Raw genomic sequence first — 10,563 nt, forward strand, 5'->3', positions numbered from 1 at the left:
AGCTAAATAGCACATCTCCTAGTTCAGCAGATTCAAATCTGCGTTCCTTTGGAACATCTGGTTCTGGTGATTTGTTCCTGTTTATTGGATAGATTTGTTTGAAACTTCTTCTGCTGACATGTTGATTTGATACAGTGCCTCAAACTCTTCACTGCAGAAGAAAGGCTGTATGGATTCTCCCTAAGGCTCTTTGCGATGGCTATCAATACAATAACTCATTTAGCAACTTTGCCATGGCTGTATCTTTCTTAAGTGCTTCTTTTAAATTGTGATTACCTATTTGGCAGCCTGACAGGCTTCCTGCTTCTGGTATGGTTGAAAAAGGTTTTAGTAGTACTTACTATCTGCTCAGCTAGTTTTTCCTCAGAATGTTATCTGGCCTGCTTTATTATGGCTTTACAGTCAATTTCCTAAGTCATATATACGCTAAGGTTTTCCTTAACTGAACACGACTTCTACTTTTTGAAGGACGAACTACTCTCTTCAGATTCCTAATATTCTCCTCTACTGTTTAAATACGATGATTTTTTGGGGCAGGGTCAGTTGGGGTTTTTTGTGTGACTGTTCAAAAGTCTCTTTGGATTGATAATATTCATTCACTTTGAGATTATAATATGACACCAGTAAACAACCTCCATGCCACATGCAAATATTTTACTCTTTTAGATTATAATTATAATTTTATAAGTGCTCTCAATTTATTGAAATGAATGCTATTGAAGTGGGTAGCATACTCTGAGTCTTGCTGTAACAAAGATCCTGAATTAAAAAAGTTATCGCTCCTACCCTGCGAGATCTTCATTGATCCCCCTTGCACTGCTTAGAGCTACATCAAGAGCTGCCTTTTCTCTTATGAATTGCTAACTAGTTGGTCTAGGAGGGCAATAAAGCATTCAGCCTCTGCAGTGTAACCTTTGAAGATATTTACTCAGTCTACATGGGCATAAATGCACTCTCCAGTTATTACTGTGCTTTTTGCCCAGTTGGCTCCCTTGTCTTTGTCTCCCTTGGCATGTCACAGTCATTGTCACTCTCTGAGCTAGGTGACTGGTGGGATAGCCCTGATGTTACCCCCTCAATATTTCATTGTCTCATTGCTTTCACCAGTTTCTGTTACCTGCTATTTTACTATTTTCATTTATCATCTCATATTCCTGTTAATCTAGGTATTTTTAGACTTGTAGCATAGATTTTTAATTTCATGTAAGTTTCTTGTCAGCCAGCTTGTCTGTTTTTATATCCTGTGCTTAAACAAGACGTTACTTGAACCTGTTCTTCACTGTTTCCTTCTTCAGTTGTATCAGATTCTGTTCTATCTTTTCAAGGATACAGGGTTTTATAACTTCATATCTAGAGGATGCAGCATTCAAAAATATCCTCACCTGCCAGCTTGCCTTCAAGCTTAAAAAATTTCCATTTGACCTTTTCTATTTTTAGTGTCAGAAACCCGATTCCATATTGATGTAAATGAAGATCATCCTTCTTGCTCTATTTATTCAAAATTTTCCCCTCGTGAATCAATCCCTTTTTTCCTTTATTACACTGATTGCCATGCCTGAAACTTCATTTTCTGTTTTTTCCTGGTTGAATTGATGGTGAAATAGATCTACTGTCACAATGCCCAGCACGTCAGTGGGAAGCACAATAATTGATTTCCAGATATTGTAAGGTTTGAAATTAGTTAAGACCTGTATTTGAAATCTGTGGATTTATTTTCATCTAGGATGTTCAACTGCTAGGCTTTGAAATCTACTAAAACCTAACAGACTAGAGTTCAAATTCTGTAATTTTTTTGTTTCACAAAGCTAAATTTTACAGCCTTAGCATATGTCGAAATCTGACCAAACCTGCAGTCTGCAAGCTCTCCCTGAAATTCAATGTTAAAACATAAATGCTCCTAAAGACTAGCTAAGGTGTACAATTCAAATTTATTTTTGTAGGTTTTAAAACGTCTTAAATTCCAAAATTGAATATAGTCTATGTAATTTCTAAATCAGAGATTAAAATTTTGAAAGCAGAGGTCACTGAGAGGTTTATTTGAAAACGTCTAGATTCTGAGTAGCTGAACTACAAGTTCACCTAGAGTCCTTTAGGAAGTATAAACTGAAAATACTTGCGTCCATGAACAGGGAACACTGTGTAAGTGAATATATAATTATAATGTCCCAGTGGACTTTTGCCTTTGCCCTTTGCACTATTAAAAAGGGGACTAATGTAATATTTCTGAAGGCACAAATGTTAGTTACATACCTGTCAACCACTGAAAGTTAATAGGAATTGTATCCCATGTGTCCTTTAAGCCTTTGATATCCTTCCTTCTAGGCTCCAAAATGACTGAAGTGCTTTTGAAAATGTTACCCAGAAGTTGTTTTTTGCTTAAGTAAGATTACATTTGAAAAAAGTAACAATTCAATCTCAGAATTACAGTCCTGAGCTGGAAGCAGGAATACAAGGATCCAGGGGCTTAGGAAAAGCAAAGGACCTGGAGGTCCCAAGAAAACGAAGAAACAGCTTTTTCATCTTCTGAACACATCAGTTTTCTATCAGTAACTTTAATTTTTAGTGATTGACAAGGACCCTGTGAATCGTTCTTTGCAATTGGATCTATCTCCAGGAAGTTACCTTCAAAGAAGCAATCAGAAAAATTATTGGAAAAATGTTCTTTGCTCAAATAAGGAACATGCAGCTGCTAAAACAAAACTCCAAAAGAAATAAAACATGGATTTAGTTTACATACCCGAAAGGTAAGCAGGAATTGTTTAGGATTCATTGCAGTGTTTCATACCCTAAGTGCCCTGAATATGCTAACTGCCTGCACAGCACAGTTTGTCTGCTACTTGTGGTATACACAGGACAATGACTGCCATGTGTTTTAAAGTTCTTACTTAACAAAGCAAGCACTATGAATACGAGTTTTTAAAATAAGTATTAATAAGTTGGTTTTTTAAAAAAGTCACATTTTAAAACAAAATTTAATAAGAGAAACAAAAGGAGAGGAAAAGGAGAAGAAATATTGTTTCTATGGTTCTTAATATAAACTAAAACAGCAAACGACCTGCAATTTCTGGATCATTTTCCATGGGCAAAGGTGGGTTCTGGACTCAACTTTTTGGACTTAGCCTTAGACTTAAGCTAAGAGATCAGACTAAACTCCTTGTCCCAGAAAGACCTAGAAGTCTCTAGAGAGCAATTTAGGCCTTAGATGAACAGAACTACCTTCAGAGGTAAGAACTGAGATTGAAAAAAGCACAGTTAAGCTTGTAGCTCAGTTGTTTCAGTTACATGTGAAAAGTTGGATAGTTTGAATATGGGCCCAATAGCTAACATAAATGTCTATCTACACAGCCCATGTTCAGAAGACAGAGCTCTTTATCAGTCTGTTTGCCCCTTTGCGCACAGCCCTTGCCCTATCGGCTGCACGCCCTTTGGAAGTGATACAGCCCAGCCCTGTACACCCTGACCTGCAAGCGTCTTGGCATTTCATGTGTAGGAACTTAAGGGCCCAGACCAAAGTCTTTTCATTCCATCTCATGACTGGAAGCTGCTGAAGTTCTTGCTGTCTCTAGAAGTCAGAGAACTTTTATTTCACAACTGTTCAAGCATCCTGCACAGGCTGAATGCACCACATCGTGCAGGCTATGGGATCCTTTCACCTTGAAAGATTTGCTTGATAGCTTAGCCTGAGATCAACATGTATTTTTCTTTGGTCCTTTATGACAGGATTTCCCTGTTCCATTTTGTCTCCACTGCCTCTGTTCCCCTGCATACATTACTGCGCACATTTTATAAAGACACAATGTCAAGATGTAATAGATATATCTGTTTCAGCCTAGGCCACGTGAGAGGCTGGTCATTAGAAGTACTGAAAGACTTTTGTTGCTATAATACTAAATAGGTACTTTAGTATTCAAGCAGAACAGAAGGGTAATGACTTCCCAGTTTCGAGGTTCATGACTTTCAAAATATCATGGCAAGAAGCTTTAGCTGAGATTTTAAAAGGAATTCATACTCTAAATTCTCATTCTAGCTTTATAGCCAATAGATACTTTTAACATTTTTAATGATTTTTCTTTTATATCCAAGCTAGTTCTTTATTTTTAGTGTGATTCAATCAATGAAGATATGGAACAAAAAAGCTATCCGCTTTTCTGATTTATTCTATTGAAGATAAAAATGTATGAGGCTTCATGGTGTTATTTGAGTAAGACCTAGTTTGGCACTCTGCCTTTTAGATTACTTCAAATACCCTCGCACACCTTTTTTTTTGTCACATAGTCATAGGTTTCCCCCTTCCCTCTCTTTTTCTAAATGCTTACCATCAGTGTTAACATATCAATCTTTTTCACTTTAAAAAGTAAAAAAAATACATGTAATTGGACTAGACCCCTGATGACTTGATATTTTTATCAGTAAAGCCTGCACTTTACTCATCTTTTCTCTCAGGAAACAAACACTCAACCCTTGCATTTAGCTGTGACAGATGCCTACCATAGACAGAGGCCGAGAGGACACAGCTCATAATAAGACCTATGTGTTAAAAAATAAATTTTCCTTTGCACCATAAGAAGAATAAAATTAATTAAAAAAATTAGGCAGCAATATTCTTATCCCACACCACTACCTTTTGAATTCTGAAATATGGAACAAAATGGCTATTTTCAACCTTGGAAAGGAAAGAAATAGTCCTATGTTACAAACATTTAATTGTAAAATTCCAGTAGCTGTCACCTTTGACATCTTCACTGTGTGAGCTGTGGACAGGAAGGAAAGACACGTGTAGAAAAAGTCTAGCAGGCTGCTGAGGCCTTTTTGCTTTTATTCCTGTTCAAAGTTAGTGTTAAGAAAAGGAGTGCCCTGTACCTGCCTGAAGAAGGAGGTAAAGATAGCTAAAAGCAAATTTGCTATATGCGAGAAACCATTATTTTTCATTAAAGCCATCACTCTGAAGAGTGTGAGGAATTTTTCTTCCTATTTTGGGGAAAGAGGACCAAGAAATTAACAAAGGTAGGAAAGTTTCCTCAGCCCCCTTCAAAAACAACCCCCTCAAAATAGGGGCTGTCCTGTGTTTTTCACAAATGTTTTGTTGACATATGTCTAGCCTAGTGTGATTATGCTGTGTTTCACTGAATTAATCAGTGAGAATGACGTGAATCATAATAAGCATTGACAGCCTACTCTGTTGTCTTTGTACAGGCTTCAAAATTCAGCAATGAGCACCACTCAGAAACAGTGGGCTGAAATCACACACAGATTTTGGATGCCATAAACATGCACAATTCAACATACAGAATGAACTTTCAGAATGATTCTCAACAGTGAACCAATTCTTCCCATTTTCACAACACTGAACAGAGTTCTAGAGGCTCATGATGTGAATGTCGTTCTCTAGGTAGGGCAAAACAAAAACAATACCAGAGAGAAGTCAGAAAAATATCCTCCCTACTTTCTAACTCATGCCTCTTTTGAAGTAATATGAAGGTAGGTCATAACAGATTCAAAAGTGGATATGAGGAAACGTTTGGGTAAGTATATATTTTTTCTTAAAAGTGGGCAGCGTCTGGGATTTTGTGCATTTGTGAACCTCCAAAATGATCTTATTTATTTATTTACATACAAGCTCTTCAAATCAAACCTTGACAGCTCTAGAATAAGAAATATTTTTACATCAAATACAACAAAAATTTTCACTGACTTCTTCTATTACAAAGACAGGATTGAAATGGTTCCAGACTAAAAATAGTCCTACATCCAGGCCCCTTCATCATTGTGAAGAAATTTATTGGAGAATGCTAAGAAGACTCATTCCTCAAAGCAGCATCAGATAGATTTGTCTCATCACTACCAGATGTTGTCTAACCTGTTACTTCCTTCAGCAACGGGGATTCCACACTTCCCAGGACAATCTACACTAGTGCTTCCATAAATTCAGAATTTTTAAACTTCCCTTAAGTAAGATTTTTTTCACTTCCTTTGAGTCAGAATTTTTTCCAGATCTCTGTCAGAAAATTATTCTTTAATCCTTCTTTGCTGTTTTTGCCTTTAAATATCCTTCTATAGCCATGAGGTACCCGTAATTCTCCACGCTTAAACCTTCCTCAAAATATAGCCCTAGCAGAGGTCTTCCCCATGATAGCCTGCATATTCTCAAGACAGACTTGTTAGCAACCAGTAAGACAAAACTAACAGTTAACTATAACAAAGTAAAGTGAAGGACTGCAGAACTGATGAGCTGAGCTATTTAATTCTCCCTTTTTCAGTGATCCAATGTTGGCTTACCTTGTTTGCCTGTAATCTCCAGCAAACACCTACTCAAGGCTGCTGACTGCTCTGGACAAGGACCTGATTTTCTTCTCTGTAAGTCCCTTGGTTATTGTTAGCACATGCCAGTGACAGAAGTAATGAAAAATACATATTTAATTTATATTGTGATGGACTCCTTCACCCTTCTCCGAAGTTCTGGGGAATGTGATTTGAAAATGTGGAGAAGCCGTCTAGGTAGCGGTGCTGGAGGTGAGGCTGCCTGAACTGTGTTTTGGGGGTTTCTGACTGCAGTCAGGGTGGCTGGCTTTTTTTTTTTTTTCAAATATCCCAGTAGTTCCAAATTTTAGAGGAACAAACACACTTCTAGCCTTATCATGTTTACAATACAAACCCTGCAGTATGACAGTCAAATCACAGGGGAAGTGAAAACACAATGTTCATTGGTGCCTGGAAGCTTTTGCAAAAGCCCGTGACAACCTACCTGCGATATGACTCAGAGGTCTGCACTGGAAAAAGTTGTCAACAAGAAATACATAAAAGCAAGGAAGATGTCTCTATTGAGTAAATTTACTATGTTTAATGAAGCAAGTAGACAACTTATATTTTTAAATTTGTTGATCCATGCAAGTAAGATTTCCTTGTATGGTTTATTGCTAATCTGAGATAGAAGAAAAACATCAGTAAGGCAGGAAAAACTGCATAGCAACAAAATATTTTGTTAATAATATATCACTGGCAATACAATTACATGCATTGTTTTAGTACTTGATTAAATAAGTGAACAATTATAACCATTTTGATCTGGCAAATTTTCTTGGTCACCAGCATCCCTTCAAAGGAACTCTAGCTGATAAAGTGGCAATAAAGTGCTGCTGTTCGGGCATATCAGATTACACTTGATTATTTTAAAAAAATAAATATTTGCAGTTGAGGTTTGACATACAATAAAATGAACTTACAAAGGAGACCAGTTTTCTGTTAGCAGCAGCTGCAGATATTAAATCAGCTCCTCCAAGAAGAGCATAGCTTACAGAGCACATCAGAATGGTTCATTTTTCTCCACCCAACTGTTTGAATACACAGTATTTGAACCAACTCATTTAAAACCTGTGATGTTTTTCCATGGGTAGAGAGGGCAGGGAATGAGGTGAAATGCAAAGTAGATCTTGGACCATCAAGGCCCAGAAAAACAAACTGTTCTAAGAAAATTCTCAATTAATAAAATTATCATGCTTTTTGGGCCTTGGTCATCTTCCTTCACTCTTTTGGAAAAAAAATAGTTTCTCCACCAACCTAAACTGAAGTACAGTGTATTATGTAAGTGACAAAGCACATTTCTTCTGATTAATCTGAAAATGCAGATTAAAGTTGTCAATGTCTCATTCTTATGTAGTTTGCATTTTCCAAGCATTTGTGACAAAAATACAGATGGCTGGCTAGACAAAGATCAGCAATCTGATTTAATGCCAAAGCAATAGTAATGCAATTAAGTTAAAACACACACTTCTGCAATTAAGCACATGCAGTTTTTCAGTTTCTTTTTCTTAAGATCCATTCTGTGCCCAGATCAACTTTTTTCTGTGATGAGTGACCATGGACTGGAAGATAGCATCGCTCTGGGGATTAGTGAAGGGCTGTGAAGACTTCCTGGTCTGGTCCAGGTCACAGAAGTGTGTGTGAAACAGTGCAACACCAATAGAAAGTTATTGCTGTCTAATGAGTGTACCATGACAAAATGGAATACCTGTGTCAGTCCAAGTGTCCACATCACAAAAACCACAGCTACCACACATTTTCTGGCAATCTCCTCTGTGTCAAAACCCCCAAAACAAGCATGGAAATTTAGCTGGTTTTACTCCTTAGAGATAGCCCAACCTTTCAGGTTTGAGGGATGTTAACAACATAGTATGGAAAAGTTTACTGGCTCGTGTAGTTAGCTTATGTATACATAGACATCAGCAGAATTGAGTGAATACTGCAAGGAGTGTTTGTGCAGAGCCCTTTACATTCTGAATACCTCTTTATTCATACTGCTACCCAGACACTTTTGAGCTTTTTGTCTGTTTGTTTCTCTTCTGGATAGGAGGAGTGGGGTCCAAGTGTCAAATCATCATAAAACAAAACTGCAAAGCATGAGGTGATCTTCCTCCCACCGAGCAGTAGTTATTAATTTGAACTCTCATGCAGAGATTGGTGAAATTTATCATGCCTAATGACAGCCATTTCAGAGCTGCGCCTAGCTGTAGCCAGGCATCTAGAGTCATTCTACAGTCAATGCAAAAACATGGGTAACTCCAGATGGTTTTTCACTTAACCTACCTCACACAACTATCTTAGGGGACTTCTTTCACTCTGCTCTGCTCACTGTAGAGAAAATAATAAGGATAAGCTTAGACTAGACACTTAACTTTTAGGTGACTAAATGTAGATGTGATTAATCCTATCCACCCAGACAAACATATCCAATTAAGAGCATTCCACTTACTAACCTTAACTTACTTAACTTCCTAACAAAATTGCTATTCATCTGCAGAGCATACAGTGTCCCTCCTACACAAGGCTAAAAGGTTTTCAATCCATGGACTGACTTTTCAGTGCCTAGCTCTAAAAAGCTTCTTTTTAACGTATCAGTGGGGTAAATGTAGAAGTTACTTGGAACAAGCATGTACAACCTCCCTGTTCAAATTGCTGCAGAGGGTCTCCAAGTGAAGAACTGAATAATATCTTCTATCCTGTTTCTTTTCCTAGAATAAATGAGTAAAAGGACAGGAATCTTTTCAATTGTACACAACATAAACTTGTATCCCTCCTAAGAAAGACTGTAGAGTTGTACAGTTCCAGCAGTGAATGAACCCTATATAATCTTTTAACAGAATTCTTTTTCAGCATGCTACCACACTTTAAACTCTGATCTGTACTTCCTCCAGCTTTTAATTCTAAAGAAACTACTCTGCCATTCTAGTTTTCATTTGGCTTCTTATGCTTCGCTGCTAGATGGTTTTCTACCCTAAACTAGATGTTACTTAAAATTTTGAGATTTTTCTTCAATTTTTTCCCCTTATTTCTCAGTTCTTCGTGTTCTCAGCACATCTTTTAGAAGTGCTGAAGTATCTCTCTTAGAAGTGTTAGGGTGCCTTGAAGAGAAGGAGGAATCCAAGCTGAAGATACTCCTAGAAGACAGAATAATGTTTGTAGCCATTTCATGCATGGGCTAATGGAGGACATTAAAAAAGAGGGTTGAAGCTAATGAAGGGTGTGGATCTACATCAGAGTAAAGGAGGAGTTTTTTTGTGTTTCTTGGAAGGTGCAACCAATCCAAGTGGCAGACACAGAACTGGGATTTCTCAGCATGACTCCAATACAAATCATTAGGAAACTGACTTTATTTCAGTTTCTTTTAAAGAGCCAGGAGATGTTGGACAAGCCAGCAGGAGTCTTACAGGAGACCTGGAACCGAGTCCTGAGCTCACTTCCTTACTACTGGGCAAGAGAATGAGAAAACATGGTAGGTGTTGCAAGCTCAGCTCTTTTCTGTGGCCCTGGCAGCTGTATTAATGATGTACTGGAGAGACATGCATCCTACTCTGACTGAGCAAGGTGGAGATTACCAGGTGGAAAAAAAGAGGCTCTGGAAGGTCCTATCTCCAAACAGTATGCATTTTAAGTAACAATAAATCAGCATATGTTGGATTTTATTTGATTATTTTCCATGCTTTCCTTTAATACTAACCATATAAGGCATAACCCCTTGTCAGCACTAGAATGGTACATATTACATGAATTATTAACAACTGCACACATCCTAGATCACCTTTGTGTTGCGCTAATTTAGTACCTTCCCATTTCTGCCTAAGTGAATCTAAGAGTCCATAAAGCAATAATAAAATGTAACAGAATTCTAGAGAACCGCTTATAATCTGCCATTCAGTATACAGACAACTGCTTTCATAGCAGTTTATTTGTAAGCAAAAGGCAAGTCCAATTTGGTCCATGAAAATGTCAATTTAGCAATGAATGCTGTCTTGACATATTCGGAAGACTCTCCTTAGAAAAAATACAGATTCTCCATTTATATGATGTCAACATAATCACCCCAAATAAGAAAAAAAGCTGAAACAATCAACAGTACATTGAGTACATTGGGGAGAAGTGTACACAGAGTTACACTGGGGAGGAGTGCCGGTGAGGGGAGAAGGAGGAAGCAGAGGAAAGATCAGATTTTTCAGGAGAAAACCTGAATTCTTTGAAGTCTCTATTCAGGATGAGGGGGCCATTGACAGACATGTGTAATTGCATGCAGAA

Source organism: Falco cherrug, chromosome 4 (genome assembly GCF_023634085.1).
Source record: "Falco cherrug isolate bFalChe1 chromosome 4, bFalChe1.pri, whole genome shotgun sequence".
NCBI lineage: Eukaryota > Metazoa > Chordata > Aves > Falconiformes > Falconidae > Falco > Falco cherrug.